The sequence below is a fragment of the Octodon degus genome, unplaced genomic scaffold, assembly GCF_000260255.1.
Source record: "Octodon degus isolate 3935 unplaced genomic scaffold, OctDeg1.0 scaffold00199, whole genome shotgun sequence".
NCBI lineage: Eukaryota > Metazoa > Chordata > Mammalia > Rodentia > Octodontidae > Octodon > Octodon degus.
Window position 1 is genome coordinate 2,209,305 of NW_004524775.1, and position 16,278 is coordinate 2,225,582.

A 16,278-nucleotide genomic window follows, 5' to 3' on the forward strand; every position below is an offset into this window, starting at 1 on the left:
AATTCTCCACCTTCCAGATGCTTTCTGCAATTCTCCACCTTCCAGATGCTTTCTGGAATTCTCCACCTTCCACATGCTTTCTGCAATTCTCCACCTTCCAGGTGCTTTCTGCAATTCTCCACCTTCCAGATTCTTTTCCTGTGCAGATGTCTTGAGGGGAGGAGGAGTGCGTGCAGTGCTGCTCCGCTTCCACGTGCTCCTCTTTTCCCCACAATCCTAGAGCTTCAGCTCTGGCTTCTTCAGTGGCTCTCTGACATGTGAATCAATTTTGCTTGCATTTTATGCATGGTTGGATTGAGTTTGTTAGTGTTTTGTGGCTATTTTGCACTTATGTTCATTGTGGTACTAACACTCCTTTCTTATGTCACCATCTTACTTTGCTTCATTTGTCAGGCCTGCCTTGCAAGGCCAAAACAAGAGTGACTTGATATTAATTTTTAGTACTAAGTTATAGCTTGGGGCCTTCTTACAGGAGACCTAGTGCTAAGGGCAGAGCTGGGTTTAAAATTGAAGAGTCTAAGGGTCCCAGCTGCCCAGAGCATAAGTCAGGGCTCAGCTCAGAATCAACGCTAAGGTTATACTCCACTCTAAGATAGAGTCTGCTTTGGATTGGTTTTGTTTGTTTCTTTTACCAGAAAGATTAGGTTGTCATGTAGTTGAACTAATTCAACAGCTACTTACAGAGTGCACTTCTAGTTCACTGTGCTGTAAATTAACTACTAAAAATGCAGTTTAGCTAATGCCACTGCTCCAAGGTTATCAGTTATCTCTGAGTAAAGGAACACTTTGTTTTGCTTTGTTTTGTTTTTCTTTAAACAAATCTTACATGTTTGTATCTGGTAATCTGAATAACTAATTTGAAGATTGCATCATGTAATACAGCAACCATTGTTGGGTGCTTATTACTTTGTTTAGTGAAAACTCGTATCATTTGAATGCTACTTTTTCTACCACTATTTTATATTCTTTAAAAATAAAAAAAAATTTAAAAGGAGCACTTTATTTTCTTACCTTGGCATTGAAGGTTTTCCATAGCCTGATACCAATCTGGCTTCAAAAACTCAAATTTCTATGTAATCCCCCTTTTTTAAAATCCCTTTTTATATGGTCTGCATTCCAATCAAACAAAGCATCAAGTTTTTCATGGTTTTTGTCTCCCAAGATGAATGCCTCCACTTGAATGGTTTCCCTCGCCTGGGAAGAATTTTGCCATTTATTTAACCCCTGCCCATACTTAAGAATCTACCAAAAGGACCACGGTGGGATTTTCCCACACAAATGTGTCCTCGGCCAAATTCTGAGAGTAACTCCTCAATATCTGTCCGTGGGCAGTGCAACCTTCTGCTCTGCACCATCACTGTCTAGCGTCTTCTGCTGAGGCCGCTCCAAAATGTGGAGGGAAAACCTCTCCAGCACCCTGGAGAGCTCCAAAGATTCAAATTCATCATGAGATCCCAGCTGCTACCAACCAGATATTTTGGAAATACCTGAAACAAAGTAGCTAGTTGGTTTTCTGAGGCAGGGCTACGTGCTGGGTAGAGTCCGAAGGCCCACGCGTGGGTCACCTAGAGCAGCTCCTCACTTGGAACCCAGCCTCCTCTTTCCTAGGTCAGAGGTGGGCCAAGCAAAACCTCCTTCACACGAGCCACAATGGCTGCTGTAAAAGCCACTTCCTGTACTCTCCTTCCTGTACTAATTGGACTGCAGTCTGGAGCCCCACAGGGACAGGCCCTCTGCAGCGCAGAACTCTGGGAGTTGAAGAAGTGAGTCCCACAGGTCTCCTCAGGGGTCATACACAGGGCCGGGCCTTCCAGGAGCAGAGAGCCTGCCCTCAGTCCCTCTGTGTCAGTTCAAATATCACCTGGCCCAGTGCTGTGCTGGGTAACCTTCCACAGGCTCCTCCTCTCTGTTCACACACAAGGAGAAGCTTACGATCTGAATTCCTGCTAAGGCCCTGGAAGGCTGAGACGTGCACGACACACACAACAAAGCGCCTGCCGCACGCCTCACGAGCTGGCTCTTCTCCCCCCAGGACGTTGTGTGCTTTCCCCTGGCTGAGACACATCACCACCCCCTGCTGAGCCCTGTGCAGAGCGTCCCAGGCCCACACTTGAGGTCGGGGTGGTGCTGTCCAGCCGTAACTGTGTTGGCACAAGTGGGAAGCAGCTTACTCATTGGCTCATTTTAGCAGCCAGGAAATCCTGAGGTTCAAAGTGGTTCCTTCACACTCCTTTCTTTTCATTAAAGTGCTGAGAGCAGGAGAGAGAAAAATGAAAAGAATCTCACCCAAGGAGACTCTGTCTGAGAATCATAATAAAAGCTCATTTTGTGCCTCAGCCTTCATGTTATTTGCAGAAATAGCTTTTGATTTCTGGCACAGTCTTCTTATTTTCTGTTAATTTCTCATGGGAAGACCAGACTGGCAGTTCAGGGCTAGAGATAAAATTGAGAATTCCTGCAGTAAATTTCTCACTTACAAAACCCATTTTGCTGGTGTCTGAAAGTGCCTGAATTGGGCTCATTTAGAGCACAGCCAGGGGCTTGCACGAGGGCCACCCCACCTTGGGCAGGTGGATGGGAATGGGCTTCTGATGTCCGAGTGCACAAATGGGAATCCGAGAAGGATCCTGGGCTTTGTCCCGGGAGGGTGTGCAGGAGATCATCACGGGTGCTGGCTTTGTCCTGCAGAGTGCGGCCTCCTCATGATGGGGCAGAGGCGAGAGCTCAGTCCCCAGCACCACACAGAACACTGATGCTGCCCTAGCCCCCTTTGTCTTTCCCAAGCCCGGGCACCCTCGCTTTGTCCCCAAGGAGCTTCCTTGGTTCCTGGAGAAGGGATAAGCGGAGTTGTGAGCAGTGGTGGGAGAGGAGATGGCCACGCTGCCTCTCAGGGCGCTAACGGGCTTCCTGCCCACTTTGCATGTGGAGGGGTGCTGTGGCCCTGGGGGGACCCCACGGCATCCCCTGAGGCTTACGGAGAAGCACAGGTGAGTGCCCGATAACACTGCATCCTGAAATAGTGACTGGGGAGATGTGCCGTCCGCGGGAAGGCCAATTCCCGGATTGGAACCCCTAGGTCTTAGGCCTCTGCTGCGTGTGCATCCCCTGGCACGTGTACCAGATGAATACTGCACCAAGCAGTGACAGCCCCTGAGTGGTGGGGGCCATCCACGTGCCCAGGTGTGAGTCACCTGGGCCGAAGGAGAAGAGCAAGAGGAGCGCCCAACGGTTCAAAGAAAAGGCCGTGAGCTCCACTGCCCAGCGCTGCCAGCGCCCGTCTCTCTCCAGAATCTGAGTTGCCTCAGTACTTCGCTTATATCATCAGACTTTGGGGGATGAGAAGATCTGGGGATGGGGGAGGGTGCTGCAGAAAGCATCCAGAAGCAAATACATCCTTGCTCACAATGAATGCACTCACTGTATCCCAAACACAGCGATAAAAAGGCAAAAGTAAGCAAAAGCCTAGGAGTGAAAGGGACATGGGGACAGGTGAGTGTCCACACTTGCAGCGACTGCCAAGCTCTCAGAACAGCTAAGCTACTCCGCACTTCTGTCCATGGTGTGAGAGTTTATGTCCCACTGGCCCTTGGCACATGGGTGGTCGCAGTGTGCTCAGCATGGTCCGTCCTTGTGGCTCCTGTGTGCCCTCTGCCAGCATGTTCTTCAGAGACATAGCGCCGTCTTCCCTTCATTGTCATTTGAAGAACATGTTATTTTAATGAAGTCTCATTTATCAATACTGCTTTTATGAATCGTGCTTTTGATATGGTCTCTGGTGACTTTCCCTAACCCAAGATAAGGGAATTTTATTCCCTATGCTTTCTTTAAAAGTAATTATGCCTTTGAATTTCACAGCTACATGTGCTCCAGATTTACCTAATTCGTGTGTGTGTGCACGTGTGCGTGTGTGTGTGTGTACCTGAGGTATAAGTTGAAGTTTTTGGGGGGGTTTTGTCTTCCTCTACTTTTGGATATACATGTCAAATTGTTTTAATATTTACTGAAGAAACTATTCGTTCTCTCTTGATTGGCCTTTCAATATTTATTTTAAAAACTATCAACTGGCCACACTTGCACGGGCAGCTTTCCCGACTCCGCTCGGGCCCCTGGCCGGCCTAGGTGGAGCCATCGCATATGTCCATTCATTTGCTTAGCCCTCTCAGCCTCTGGTTTGCATTCTGTATTTTTCTACACTGAGCCATAAACACGACATTTACAATTCTCCAGTTTCTGGTTACTTTGAGAAATTCCTTTTTTGTTCAGAGGACGTGGCGGTCCGTTCTCTCTTTGCAGGTAGGCAGTCGCGCCCCCTGCCGGCCTTACTGTCTCGGTCTCCCGCAGTCTTCTTTGCTCTTCCAGTCCGCGTTGCGCGGCCAGAAGGTCCAGCCCAGCGCTATGCAGAAAGGTGGCGTAGGCGAACCTGCGTGGATCCTGGTCAGGGAGAAACACTCCTTCTTGCGCCACGCAGCCCGAAGGCTGGCTTGGAGTCGGGGTGCTCGCTTCATTTTGCTGTACGTTTCTATCTGTTTTGCAGATGCACTTTATCAGTTGGCCGGCAACTTCTACCATGCGTGGATGTAAAAATTATCCCATGCCTGCTATTCATCAGTGAACACAATGATGTCACCTGTCTTTGATCTGTTAGTGTGACGCATTGCCCTGACTGACTTTCAAGTCTGAATCCGTTTTTACTCTGAAATTCACGATCTTGGGGCATGATGCATTAAACGTTTTTGTATATGGCTGAATGTGGGGTGCACTCTGTCGTGCATCTTAGCACCTAAGGCAAAGAATGTTAGGCTGCAGTTTGGTTTCCTATTTCGTTATGATTTTGCTTTTTCTCTGGTGTTGGAGCTCAAACCTAGAGGCGTGCAATGCCAGACTTGCCCTCCCACGCAGCTGGACGCCAGCCCTTAGGGATTGATTGCTTTGTAGTTTGTTCTTATTTTGATATCAAACATGAAGTGTTCTGAGGCCAGGGAGATAGTCTGGTGGCCTAAGTGCCTGCTGACAAGCACAAGAACCTGGGTGTGATCTCAGGCACCACATGCTGTGCCAGTCCTGTTAAGCTGGTCACATCGCGCTGGCCACAAAACCAGGCGCGGTGGTGCACGCCTGTCATCCCAGCTCTGGGGAGGCTGAGACAGGAGGACCACTGCAAGTGCGAGCTGCCTAGGGAGACCCTGTACCAAACAAATAAATAAATAACATTTAAAAAGATAAAGTAAACTGAGTTGTGTTCCATTTTTCATTAGGTATCCCATAAAGTTCATCAAGGAAACTGCATAGATCTGAGATTTTGCTCCTTAAAAGATCTTAAGTTATTGACTCAGCTAATGATGCACACACTGTACAACCTAGACAGATTATTGACTTTTTAAAATGAGTTCATTCTGGTAGTTTGTGAGTTTTTAAAAACTTGCAATTTCCATGAAAATTATCACATCTATGCATACAGCTTTGTTATGGTATTTGTTTGTTATCACTAGTGTCTTACTGATCCAGTCGCCCCTTGCTATTTCGTGGTTTGACTTTTGTAGACTGTTTCGAGGCTTTTCAAACCATGTTGATCTAAATTATCTATTGTGTATTTTTTGCCATATTGCACGATTTCACAACACTGTGCAGTGTATGTGTGTTGTTACAATTACATAGGTTTATGAGTTTGGAAAATGGTTAAGAACATTGGAAGTGTTTTTAAAAGTGTGGGAAAGGTTTATAAGAATGTGTGAAGGGTTTATAAAGCCTATATATAGCCTATATTTATATATATGTATATATATAAATATAACAGCACAACTTTGCTGGTTTTTCACTTATTGGGGTATCTGGAATATAACCTCCACAATAAGGGAGGGACCACGGAACTGTAATACATAATATATATAATATAAATATATATGATAGTACTTATTAGTATCTATATAGTAGTACTCATTGATCAGTACTTCCGTATAATATGCAAAATATGTTATATACAAGTGTATGCGATAGTACTTATTTATTAGTACTAGCGTATCCTTCGTTGTTCATGAGACATACAGTAAAAGCCCTGCTGGTAAGACCGTCTGTAGCTTTGCTCATTGTCTCTTCTTTTAGGTGTACTAGTTTTTGGGTTTTGTTCAGTACCAGGGATCAAGCTCAGGACCTTGAGCTTGCCAGGCAGGCATTTACGCTGCTGAGCTATATCCCCAGCCCTCACCTAGTTTTAAGAGCTGCTTATAATGATTTTTGTACCTTTCTATTTCGAGTTCATCGGTCGCTGCCTCTCATTGTTATCCCACTTGTCTTGGCTTAGCTTTCTTCACTAACGCCAGATGAAGACACGCTGACAGGAAGCCTTTCTTCCTCTTCAAGGGTAGGCTAGTGCTATCAGTTTCCCTCCAAGCATTGCGCTAACTCACTCCACAAATACTGAACACTTTCTTTCATTTTATCCAAAATATTCCTGGTTTGAGACTTCCCTTTTAATTCATGAAATTTTTAAGTATGTTTTTAAATTTTAGAGTATTTAGGCCATCTTCCAGATTTATTTCTGTTATTTATAAATATTTAATTCAACTGTGGTCTGAGAACATGGTTTGTATATTTCAATTGCTTTATTTTTTATTTATTTATTTATTATTTTAGGGCAGGGTCTACAGGGTGTTCAGGGTCTCACTACTAGATTGGACTCGCAGTGATTCTCCTATTTACAGCCTCCCAAGTGCTGGGATTACAGGCATGCACCACCATGCCCAGTCTCAATCGCCATGTCAGTGTGCCCCAGGGGCAGGGTCAGCACAGCAGGCCCAGGGATCAAATCCCCGGCCCCCACGCCTACTTACAGGTGCTTTAATCAGCTGAGCTATTTGCCTGGCCCTCAGTTGCTTTAAATGTGAGCTTTTTGTGTGACTCAGGATTTGTAATGTCCTTGAAAAGGGTTCTATGAGGGCTTTTGTTTGTTGGTTGGTTGGTTTTTTAAAATTATTTAGTACAGGGTCTATAGGGTCTCACTACGTAGATTGGACTCATAGTGATCCTCCTGTTTTCAGCTTCCCAAGCCTGGGATTACAGGGGTGTGCCAACACGCCCAGTCTCAGCGCACACCGGGGCAGGGCCAGCATGGCTCGCCAGGGATCGAACCCTGGTCCCTGCGCTCTGCCCAAGCAGGCACTTTAGCCCACTGAGCTCAGACCAGTCCTTCTATAAGCTCTAGAAAGGAGTGTGTATCTACTGTCTTTGTGCAGTTTTCTATAGATGTCCATGATTCCTAATTGACTGATGGTGCCTGTTCAGTCTGTAAGCTTACTGATTTTCAAGTTCCCCTTTTGATTACTTAGTGAGGATGCTGAAGTCTTCTATCATAATTGTGGGCTTATTTATTATCTTTCCGCTTCGTTTTTTCTGTCTGTTGCTTAGAATCACTGTTTTCTATGGGAAGCTATCAATTTGTTGTTCTACAGTGAGCACCTTCATCCCTCATAATTTTCCTTGCTCTGAAATTTACTTTCTCTGATATTATTACAGAGGTAGAGATCAGTACAGAGCGAAAACCTCACATACTCTGACCTCATTCTGCAAGCGGAATTGCTTTGGTTCTGTGCCCGTTTCAGTGACTCATGCATACCTCAGCACGCTGAGGCGAGAGGACCCATCTGACATACTTCTGCAGCCTTGAAGTTCTCCTCAGACAGTCTGGTCACCTCAGCGGCCGTCAGGGGCACTCACTTGGGCTAGCAGATCCGAGGCCTGGAAGCTTTGCTGTCCTGTAGACAAATTTAATGCGTAACGATACATGGAAATGCATCCGGAAGCCAAGAAAAGGAGTCGATCTATTTCTCATTCACTCAACTCTCCTGTTTTCCAGTGCCTCCTGCACTGCCCCAGGCACTGGAGCCCTCTGGTGCTAAGGATTGTGCATACCTCTTGCAATTCCTGCTCGGTAGGCCCATTAAAGTTCCATTCCAGTGTGACACCAAGGCCCGCTCCCGCTGAGCCTCCTGCTGAGGGCAGAGTCAGACCTGGGGAGGCACCCTACAGACGAGGCCCCGTGGCCCGCAGCGAGGACGTCTCTGCATGGCCTCCGCGTGAGCTCTGCCCCTCCACTGTCGCTCTGCCTCACCACGGATGCACCGCGCACCGTGCGTGTCCCGGGTCTCCCTGGGCTCCGGCCTGCCCCTTCCCTCGCCCCGCTCTGCACTGCCCCAGGCACGGAGCCCTCTGGCGCTGCGTGCTGCTATTGCACGGCTGGTGGAGGGAAAGGACTCTCACAAAAGCGACACTCACTATACGTGGTGGTTTGTCCAAACAGATTACGTAATGAGCTCCACTCCAACCCCCACCACGTCCCCACAGCTCATTTTGGAGCATGGCTTTATTTGAACCCTGTTTTACCGACAAGGAACTCGAGGCGCACATAGGCTGACCAGCCTTCCGGGGAGCTCATCACCCTCAATGAAGCTGAGAATGCCCTGCCCAGCAGGGACCCAAGCGGCAGGCCTGTCTTCCCTCCTCCAGCAGTCTCCCCGGGTGGCAGAGCATCCCTGAGATGTGGGCAGCTGTTTTGTGACAAGCAGCTCAGGCTTCCTTACGAAGCTTGCTTCCTTTCCTCCTGGAGCGACTTGCATCTAAGAAAGCCCTGCCGTCCTGCTCTGCCCTGCAGGTGGGCTCCTGTCGCTGCTCTTGACTCTGTGTGAGTGCCTGCCCCTCACAAAGCATGGGGCCTGCTCCTCCCAGCGCCCCAGCCCGCAGGGCAGCCCCCCACTTGGGCGGCGTCTCTTCACCCCCTCCCTCCCATGGCTGCCTGCAGGTGGCCTCCAGGCCTTGGCTCGGCTGTTCCCTTGCTGTGAGTCCCACACCGTCCTGCCTACGATTGAACCAGGGGCCATGCTAAGGGACATAAGCCAGGCGCACAACGAACCCCTGCTCACACGTGGAACCTTCAGAGGGGTCTCATAAGAGCTGAGGAGCAAGGTGTGAGCAGAGCTGGGGGAGGAGGGGAACAGGAGAAGTTGGCCAGTGGTGTGGCCACAATGGAAGACAGGAGGAACACGTTCTGAGTTCTACCACTCAGTAGGGTGATCGCGGTTCATGGGTGTTTCAAAACAGCTAGCAGAGGGGATTTTGAACGTTAGGATAAAGAAGCAAGACCCGTTTGAAGTGATGAGCCTGGCAGTTACCCTGATCACGAGACAGTGCGTCAGCTCTTGGCCTCCGGATGACGCTCGCTGGGTGCCAGTGGAGAGGTGCGCCAGCCCTGTGCTCTGAGCATCTCCCTGTGCTCCTCGGCCCTCGCCTCGGGAGGCTTCCTCACCCACCACGCCCCTGCGGCTCGTGCTACGCTTCCTGCTCTTGTGAAACCCTGTCCACACGCGGACTCCTTCCATCAACACCGGAGTGATTCCTGCAGTGTGTAGTCAGGGGCTGAGCAAAGACAGCTTGGGGTTCCCTGCACGGCTGCGTCAGGGCGGACGCAGAGGTGTCCACGCTTGCTTCCCGAGCTGTGTTCCAGGGACACGGGGCTCGTGCTCGGGCCTCCCAGTGGCCTCTAACAGGGCCCTGCACCTAGCCTTTGTGTACCACTCCCTTGCTTATCTTAGGACACTAAAAACAAAACGGAGCCAAGGCACGCTCCGCTCCACTACCACTCTGTGTGTTCCAGTCTTTGTATTGTTGGAGACACGGCCACTAATGCGGTCTGCAACTGGAGGTGCAGAGCCTCTGCTCCGACTTCCAGGGTTCCCTTCCCCTAGATCGTTCGGGTTTCTTCAGAGACAGAAAGAGATAGATAGAGTGCAGGAGGGAGAGGGAGAGGAGGAAGGGAAAGGGAGAAGAGAGAGGAATGAGGGGAGGGAGGAAAAAGGGAATGAAGGGAGGGAGGGAGGGAGGAAGGAAGGAAGGAAGGAAGGAAGGAAGGAAGGAAGGAAGGAAGGAAAGGAAGGGAGGGAGGGAAGGAGGGAGGGAGGAGAGGGAGGGAGGGAAGAAAGAAAGAGATTTATTAGGAGAGTTGCACACACAGCCTGGGGATGGCAGAGCTCCCAGGAGGATGGCACGTACCTGGCCAGGCTCTGGGCTGCTGGGTGCTCCCTGGCCGTGTGCCAACGAGAAGGGTAGAAAACTCCACAGCACACAGAACACGCAGTCACCTGCTCCGGTGTCCTCGCTCCAGCCGTTCTTTCTACCACCCTTTGCCAATGTGTTCTGTTTTATGTTTGAGCATTTGACTCTATGCCTGTCTCCTGCAGCAGGAGTAACCGTGGAACCCTCAGTGGTACGATTAATTCTTAGCGCTGGAGATGAATTCCACTGCTTATTTGCACCAGTCTCATCTTTATTTGAATTACTCCCAATGCTTTTTTCATCTCTTAGAGAAAAATTTCCCCTTTCTACTTCAAGAGGGGAAAGTAAAGGAGGCCACAAATCAGAAGGCAAACTGTCAACACTAGCATAAGCCACTCTTTAAAAGCTGAGGTACAAATCTGATGCAAAGGGGGCATGAAAGGTCTTTAATCCTACCTGAGTACACAACTGACACTTTTTTAAAAATATCTGAGGGCAGCGGTTTGGATGTTCATGGAAAGAATTAAAGAACTAAAAAAACACTTTTATCTTTGATGCTTCCTCTATAAAATGTTGGAGATGCTACCTCTACGTAGACCCCTATTCTATATGTTCCAGTTCCAAAAATAGCCCTCATTTTATTTATTGAAGTTATACCTCAACCCATGTGGCAACAGTTTTAGATGCATTGCTGGTGTCAGCTATGTTTAGCTAGAAATATGTCCATTTTCATTCAATCAGTCAAAACCAAATATGTCTTCAAAACCTAGTACATTTAAGGCAATGCTAGTTATTATGACAAACATCTGTTAAATAAAAACAAATCTTATTAAAATGTAGGTTATATTAAATACAACTTATGTTACACATATGTAATATATTGTAATCGTGTATGTTATGTAAAATCGTGCCTGCTAGGGCACCCAGTTTGTGCTATCCCAGAATTCCGGCGCACTGAGCTCCAGCCTGTCTTCCTGTGTTCTACACCACTCTTCCTCTCTAAAGAGCAGTGGTGCGATTTCAGCTGCACCCCAGACCAAGGGCTTCAGATCAAGCAAGAAGCAAAATGAATAAAAATTTTAAAATCAAAACAGCAAAAAAGCAGTTATTTCAAATTAATCACAGCTTCTACAAATTAATCACAGATCAAAGAATTTTCATTTTTAAAAAGACATCGATAACTATAAAATCCAAAGAACTCATTCTGAACTTTAAAAAGACAATTAAAAAATAGCAATTTAGAGTAGGTAAACTTAGTAAAGTTGTGGACTACAAAATTAGTATGCAAAAATCACCAAGGGTGCAAAAGTGTCAACCTTTCTTTTGAGCAAAGAGCTTCTGGTGCCCTGACTAGGAAGGGGCTCTAGGACATGCACTGCTCGGGATTCCTGTCACTGTGCTCAGCCACCCGGGCAAGCAGAGGCCACTGGAGCAGTGGCCCGGGGAGCGTGGCTGCTGCCCCCTCTGACAACAGATGCTCAACTTCTCCATTGATGCTCTCTTGTTGACTTACAAGGTGCAGGAGCAGTGGGCTCAGGGAAGCATCCAGCCAGAGCTCAGAGGAAGGCAGGGAGCCCCAAGAGGGCAGTGCGTGAGGCTGCGGGAGCAGGGCTTATGGTGCAGGCCCAGGAGGTCAGAGGAGGGAGGAATGTGGAACACTTGCCAAAGAAAGCTGCAAGCTGCGAATGGAGCCACCCGAAGAGAGACGCTCCACAGGGTGCAAATGATGAGGCCACTTAAGCCTTTTGGAACTTACATTTTGCCACCACGTTCTGTGGGTGCTGGGCATAGATAAAGAATTTTATGCTCGCTGTGCTGGTTTTCAACATTGCTTTGGTCCATTTTTTTTCTGTCTTGTTATTTATTTCTTCTTTTTGAAATGTAAATATTTATCCTGTACCTTGGTACTATGTAATTTAAATTTTTTTTTTTTTGTAGTTTCACAAGTAAGAGTTTGTCATGAGTCTCAGAAGAGACTTGGACTTGGACTTTTGAAAAACACTGATACTTTTGAGACTTTGGGGATGCAATTATGGCACTTCTGGCTGCATGCAGCCTAAGTTTGTTGTGTAAGGCAGAATCGTTGCTTCGTTTGGAGACCAAGTGTGTTTGGATGTGAAGTTGGCAGGGTGTGGCTACAGTCAATTCTGGTATCCTCACTTCACTGAATTAAGAAATGCCCCGCAGATTAACGGAGCTCTTGCCTGAGTTGTCTGGGTGGGTCTGGAGCTATGGTCTTGGGTTCCACTCCATGGCCCTCGCCCACTGTTCCAGGGATAGCCCCTGTGCTCCTGCCCAGCCGCCGAGGACTAAAAGGCTCTGCTCTGGTGCATGCTGTGCCGTGGTGTTCTTGCCTGGGGACCCGGCGACGAGGAACTGAGTTTCCTTAAACAGTAAACTCAATGAAACTGTTCATACTTACATCACATCAGGTATTTCGTCCAGCAACAGGGAAGCAAATACAGAGACAATCAATTTTGTTCATACTGAGAAGTAAATCAGCATTTGGTGTTCTTTTGTTCTGCAGTTTATCTGTTTTCTGATTCATAGATTAATGTTGTCTTTTCTAGCTTTTTCCATCTAGTAAGAATTTATTGTGCTCTTCTTTTCATAGATTCTTGAGGAGGCTCATTATACATAGTTCATAGCTTTTGTTGCCTATTACCGTTTAAAGCTGTAACTTTCTCTGTGAAAATTCCATTCAGCCTATCGCTGCAATATTGATTTATTTTTATTACCACTCGGTTGAAAATATAATCTAATTCCTTTTGTGATTTTGTTTGTGCTTTCCTTGGCGCCTGTTGGTGAGTCACAATTTCACTCCACAGTGGGCAGAGAAGACAGCTGCATGGTCTCGGTTCTTCTAACTTCACTATGTCCATCGTGGTGAACAGCGTGCATTTCAGAAGAAAATGCCTTCTCAGTTTGGGAGTTCAGTGTTTCATAACTAGTCGAATCGGTTAAGGGAGTTGGTCGTGTTCGTATTCACGATTTTACTTATTGCTCTACTGGTTCTGTAAGTTGCTTTAAAAGACGTTACAATCTCTACTGTGAGTTTGGGTTGGGAGCTTTCCCTTTCATTTCTATCAGCATTTGCTCAAAGGATCTTGACACTCTGTTATTGAAAGTATGCATACAGCTGCATGGAGCGGCACCAGCCTGGAATCCCAGGACAGCGGGAGCTTGGAGGACTGGAAGATTGAGCCCACTCTGGGAAAATTAGCAACTTAGTGAGACCCTGTCTCAGAGAGAGCGAGAGAGAGAGCATGAGAGAGCGAGCGAGAGAGGCGCTGGGCATGTAGGGAAGCATGCGGCTTAGTGGAAGGGCCCTTCGTTCGATCTCCACTACCATAAAAAGCACACATATTTATATTTATTATGTCTTCCTGATAAATTAATTCTTTTTGCAATATGAAATATTTCTTTATCTTTGGTAATATTCCTTGTCTTAAGATCTTTTGTTCGATTTTCAAACAGCCATACCAGGTTTCTTGTGCTTCTTGTTTGCTTGGTTCGGCTTTTGTCCTCCTTAAACACAAAAGACAGTGTGGAAGCAAAGGGAGTTACAACAGAAAGAGTGTGGGAGCCTGCTATAGGGAGGGCAAGGTTCTCACGGTGGGAAAGGTCTGCACTCTGACAACAAAAGCGAAGAGAACTCCCAGGGAACAGCTCCGGTAAGTGGGACAAGACGGAAGCCGGCGTTCAGGAGCGGGGGAGGCCGAGGTGGGGCCTCAGGAAGGGCTGCGAAGAGGAGGCCTGGCCTTCCCACATGGCTGCAGCCAGCAAGGACGAGGAGCAGGTGGGACACGGGAGCCACTCAGGGCTCGGAGGATCCTCAAGTCTTCTGGTGAGAAGATGCAGAGAGCTTCTTCCCGGCTTCCCTGGGCCTGTCATCATTTTGGAGGATAATTTTCTGATTTCTGTGTCTCCCACTCACTTTCAGCACCATAAAAAACATGTTAGTTTGCTCATGATTACTTCCCTTTACCCAGTTCAGCATCCAACAAGGTGTGAGGAGGGCGTTAGGGCCAGGCTGAGCCAGGAGACCAGCCCAGCAGCACGTGTCCAAGGCGCTGCCTGCAGGTGGAGGGAGACTTTTCCTACCGGAGGAGCACAGGTGTCGACCAGCAGCCAAATGGCTCCTCAGCTCCTGTGCACACTGCTCTAAGCCAGCTGGAAAGCAGTATTTGCAACCCTTCATGTGAATCTAGCACTGTCTGCAGGACCAGTGGAAGATGTTCTTTTCAATTATTCACTTTCATATGGGAGCAACCAATATCCAAAGACGTGGCTCCGGATCCTCCCTGCCGGCTGGCAGGAAGCCACGTGAGTGTTTCCGCAGAGTAGGTGTGTGTGGTGGGACACCATGTGGGTTTTGGCAAGCCAAACATTCCAGTGCCTGGTGTCCACGAGAGGGAAGCCACGCTGGGAACTCTAGGCACAAAAGCCCTCCCCATGTCCTCGGGCTGCTAAGAGATGAGGCTTTCACCGGCTTCTGTCCGGCACAGTGTGCCTCTCCGCTACCTTCGCTGCCCTTGCTGTGTGTCATGTCCCCTCCATGATTCAGGACACTAAGAATTTAGAAAGAGGCCTCATGGTAACAAGATGAGATACTCAAATACTTGTCAGAACCGTATCGGATGAGTGCTGTTTGTGACTTGGGAGTCTATGTCTACTAGCATAGAAACTATCTTAATATGTCACAAATATGATTATTTGAAGATTTATAAGACTTATAAATCCATGATTTTACATCTGAGGCTCTATTCTCTAAAAAATCTAAATATCTTGATAGCTATTTAAAGATTATTCATATAAAAATAGAAATAGCTAGCTAAAATTCCCCCACGATGGGTTTATTGCATCATAATAAGGTGATAGAACTGGAATATGATACAGGCAGGAAGTTTTCACTTACAATGTCTAATAACATGACTACCCTCTGTCACGGGACAGAATCTCAGTGGCCCCCAAATGGAGCTGGCTCACACCTTCCTTGGAGCAGGTTGCAGCTTCACTGGTTTCCATCATGATAAAAGAACCTTTAGGCCAAGCAAGAAGAAGACATAAAAGCATTAGGCAGAATTTTAAAAGTGCAAGTTTGAAAAAAAAAAATGCAGACCTGAAGGGAAAGGGGGAAATGCTGTGGCTTCGAGCCGGATGTGTTTGTGGGGACTTGGAGGTGGGAATCTGAATCCTGCAAATCCACAGAATGAGAGGGCTCTACCCACAGGAGACAGGCAGCGGGTCTGTCTGAGGGGAGACAATCACCTCTTCATCAGTGACAGCCTGCACTGGGCTATGGCAGTGTCCTCTTTACAAGTCAAAGGGCTATTCCTAGGCAAAAAATACCAATTTGGAGGTAAAAGGAATGTAGCAGACCCACATCTGGTCGGTGTGGCCCAGGCTTATTGTGTCTTTACTGGCCTCAGGAATTTTGGTTGTGTTGTGTCCAGAACCTGTAGTTCCTTTGGCCCTGTTTAGTGACAGTTGTGTGCTAAAAGGCCATAGAAGAGCGGTACCTGCTGGCCTTCTGGATGCCTCTGACATACGACGAGCTCAGCGATCGTCCCAGGGGAGCATCCCTTTCTCCCCACCCCGCATTTAAAATTCTGCCTAATCCTTTTCCACCATGGCGTCAGCCAGTGGAGACGCTAAGAGTTGGCAGGGACAGATGATAGTGACCTGAGCCAATCTTGCTTGGCAGGCCTCCTGGCAATGGTCACAATGCTCTATTGGATAGTTTCTGTTGGACAGGTTCTTCCACAGTTCTGACTCTTGCCAGGCCTCACTCCGCTTCCTCTTGGTATGTCAAGCCAAGACAGTCTGTGTTCCAACCGGTGCTGCCCTTGGGTGTGCTCCCAGTATTTGCACCCTTGTTGGTCCCTGGATTCCGCATGCTCCCCCACGAGCTGCCCTCCCTTCAGCTGGATACTCTCTGAGCTTCTTCTTGCCAGTATCCAGTTTGTGCCATAATTTGGGACTGTGAAGAGTGCCACAATCAGACACTCAAAACGGAACTTGGGAATTGGGCTGTTCACATCTCCATCAAAATGCATGATCACAACTCTTCTTTGCTGGAGAAAAGGTAGCCCTGGTGACCCACAGTGCGCAACGCAGGACCTGGAGAGGGCCGCTGCTGGGGCAGGTGCAGCAGCCCAGGCGTACAGTGGCTACTGGGATGGGCAGGTGCAGCAGCCCAGGCGTACAGTGGCTACTGGGATGGGCAGGTGCAGC